Source organism: Dipodomys merriami, unplaced genomic scaffold (genome assembly GCF_024711535.1).
Source record: "Dipodomys merriami isolate MVZ:Mamm:240054 unplaced genomic scaffold, mDipMer1.0.p SCAF_23, whole genome shotgun sequence".
NCBI lineage: Eukaryota > Metazoa > Chordata > Mammalia > Rodentia > Heteromyidae > Dipodomys > Dipodomys merriami.
Genome location: NW_027203715.1, coordinates 16,637,214 through 16,641,524, shown reverse-complemented (window position 1 = coordinate 16,641,524; position 4,311 = coordinate 16,637,214).

Below are 4,311 nucleotides of genomic sequence, written 5' to 3'. Positions count from 1 at the left end.
CAATAAACCTAACCCTCACCCTAATCGTAACACTAACCCTCACCCTGACCCTCACGCTCACCCTCAGCCCAACCCTCACCCTCATCCTTAGCCTCACCCTAAACCTAACCCTAACTCTAAACCTCCCCCTCCCCCTAACCCTCAACCTAAACCTTACCCTCATCCTCACCCTAACCCTCACCCTAACCCTAACACTAACCCTCACACACACTCACACCCTAACTCTAACTCTCAACCTAACCGTAAACCTCACCCTAACCCTAACCCTATCTCTCACCCTCGCCCTAACTCTAAACTTCACCCTAACCCTCAACCTAACCCTAACTCTAACACTAACCCTAAACCTCACCCTAAACCTCACCCTAACCCTTACCAACACTCTAACCCTAACACTAACCCTCACACTAATCCTAACCTTCACACTAACCCTGACTATACCCCTCACTCTACCACGCACCCTAACACAAATATGAACCCTTATCATCCCCATAACTCTAACCTTAACCCTCGCCCTCACTCTAACCCTCCCGTCAATCTAACTCTCACCTTTACCTTAACTCTCACCCACAACCCAATCCTCACCCTCCCCCAAAACCTCACCTTATCCCTAACCCTAACCCTAAACCTAAACTTCACCCTCACCCTCATCCTCGTAATAACCCTAATCCTCACCCTCACCCTAGCCCTAAACCTAACCCTAACCCTAAACATCACCCTCACCCTAACCCTAACCCTAAACCTACACCTCACACTAACCACAAACTTCAAACTAATCCTAACCCTACCCCTCACACTACCCCTCATCCTAAACCTAAACCTAACCCTCACCCTCACCCACACCCTCACCCTAACCCTCACCCTCAACCTCACCCTCAGCCTAACACTAACCCTCAACCTAACCTTTACCCTGAACCTTCCCTAACACTAACCCTAACCCTCACCCTAACCCTCAACATAATTCTTACCCTCATCCTCACCCTAACCCTCACAATAAACCTAACCCTCAACATAACCCTAACAAGAACCCTTACCCTCACCCTCAAGCTCACCCTAACCCTAACCCTAAGCCTCACCCTAACCCTCACCCTAAACCTAACCGTAACCCTAACACTACTCCTCATCCTAACCCTCAAACTAAACCTTACCCTCATCCTCACCCGAACCCTCACTCTAACCCTAACACTAAGCCTCACCCTCACCCTAACCTTAACACTAACCCTCAACCTAAACCTAAACCTCACCCTAAACCTCACTCTCACGCGAAACCTAACCCTACCCCTCAGCCTAACCCTCACACTAACGCTAAGCCTCACCCTCACTCTAACCATCACCCTAACCCTTACCCTCACTCTAAGCCTAAAACCAACCCTAACCCTAACCCTCACACGCACCCTAACCCTTACCCTCACCTGAACACTCACCCTCAACCTAAACCTCACCCTCACACTAAACATCACCCTAACCCTATCCCACACCGTAACCCTAACCTTAACCCTCATCCTAACCCTAAACCTCACCCTCACCCTAACCCTAAGCCCAAGCCTAACCCTAACACTAACCCTAAACCTAACACTCACCCTTACCCTAACCCTAAATCTATCCCCAAAACACACCCTCACACTCACCCTAACCATAATCCTAACCCTCACCCTCACCCTACCTTAAACAAAACCCTAACCCTAAACCTCACCCTACCCCTCACCCTAACCCTTAACCTAACCCTAACCCTCACATTCACCCTAACACTCACCCTAAACCTAATCCTCACCCTGACCCTAAACGTCACCCTCATCCTCACCCTAACACTGACCCTCACCCTAACCATATCCCGAAATCTCACCCTCGTCCTAACCCTCACCCTTACCCTTACCCACACGTTAACCATAACCCTAACCATAACCCAACCTTCACACTAATACTAAGGCTCACACTGAACCTAACCCTACCCCTCACCTTACCCTCAACCTAACCCTAAACCTAGCCATCACCCTAACCCTCAACATAAACCTAACCCTAACCATAACACTCACGCTAACCCAATCACTAATCCTAACCCTAAGGCTCACCCTTACCCCCACCCTAACACTAAACATAAGCCTAACCCTCACCCTAACCCTAACCGTAACCCTAAACCTAACCGTAACCCTAACCCTAACCCTAACATTAACCCTAAACCTAACCCTTACCATAAAACTAACCCTAACACTAACCCTCACCCTCACACTTAAACGCACCCTTAGCCTAACCCTAACCCTCACCCTAACCCTCACCCTAAACCTAACCCTACCCCTAACCCTCCCCCTCACCCTAACCTTCAACCTAAACCTTACCCTCATCCTCACACTAAACCTCACCCTAACACTAACACTAATCCTCACCCTAACCCTAACGCTAACTCTAACTCTCACCCTAACCCTAACCATCACCCTAACCCTAACCCTAACACTCACCCTCACCCTAAATCTAAACCTCACCCTAAACCTCAACCTAACCCTAACCATAACTTTAACCGTAACCCTAACCCTCAAACTCACGCTCAATTTAACTCTAACCCTAACCATCACCCTAAACCTAACCTTGACCCTAATCCTAACCCTCATGCACACGCTAACCCTCACCCTCACCCTAGCCGTCACCCTAATCCTAACTCTAACCTTAACCCTCACCCTAAACCTAGCACTCAACCTAACCCTCAGCCTCATCCTAACCCTCACCCTATACCTTACCCTCTTCTTAAGCCTAACCCTCACCCTAATCCTAAACCTACCCCTCACCTTAAGCCTCATCCTAACCCTAAGCCTAAACCTAACACTCATGCTCACACTAACCCTAAACCCAAAACTCACCCTGAACCTCAGACTAACCCTAACCCTAACAGTAATTCTAACCCAATTCCTAAACCTCACACTCACCCTAATTCAAACCTTAAGCCTAATCTTAACTATACCCCTCACCCTAACCCACAACCTAACCCTAACCCTAACCCTAAACCTCACCCTCAGCCTCACCCTCAGCCTAACCCTAACCCTCACCCTAAAACTTACCCTCACCCTACGCTAACCCTAACCCTAACCCTAAGCCTAACCCTCACCCAAACACTAACCCTAACATTAACCAAAAACCTAACCCTAACCCTCACCCTCACCCTAACACTCACCCTAACCCTTAACCAAAACCTAACCATCAAATTCACTGTCACCCTAACACTCACCCTAACCCTAACCCTCACACACACCCTAATGCTCACCCTCACCCTAACCCTCACTCTCAAACTAAACATCACCCTACCCCTAAACCGCACCATAAACCAAACCCTAACCCTCAACCTAAACCTAACCCTAACCCTAACCCTTAACCTAACCCTTACACTCACCGTAACCCTTACCCTCACCCTCACACTCACCCTCACCCTAACCCTAAAACTACCCTTAAACCTAACCCTTAACCTAAACCTAACCCTAACCCTATCCCTCACGCTAACCCTAACCCTCACCATCTCCCTCAGCCTAACCCTAACCCAAGCCCTAATCTTAACCCTCAGCGTTACCCTCACCCTAAACCTAACCCCAACCCTAATCCTCAACTTCACCCTCACCCTTATGCTAAACCTAACCGTAAACATCACCTTAACCCCAACCCTCACACTAAACGTCAGCCTCACCCTAACTCTCACCCTAACCATTACCCTCACCCTAAACCTAACACTCACCCTAACACTAACCTTCACCCTAACCCTAACTCTACCCCTCACCTTAACCCTCACCCTAACCCTAAACCTAACCCTAACACTCACCCTAACCCTTACCAGAACCCTAACACTCACCTTCACCCTCAGCCTAACCCTAACCCTAACCGTAATCATATCCCTATTCCTCACTCTCTCCTTCACCCTAATTCTAACCCTAACCCTAACCCTCACCCTCACCCTAAACCTAACTCTAACTCTCACCCTAACCCTAACACTCACCCTCATCCTAACCGTAACCCTCACACTCACCCTAACTCTAAACCTGACCATAACCAACAACCTAAACCTAACTCTAACCCTAACCCTTAACCTCACCCTAAACCTCACCCTAACCCTTACCCTCACTCTAACCCTAACCCTCACAATAATCCTAACCCTCACCTGAACCCTAACAATACCCCTCACCTTAACCCTCACCCTAACACTAATACGAACCCTAGCCATCACACTAACCCTAGCCTTAAACCTTGCCATCACTCTAACCCTCCTCGTCAACCTAACCCTCACTGTAACCCAACCCTCACCCACAACCCAACCCTGACGCTCACCCAACCCTCACCATG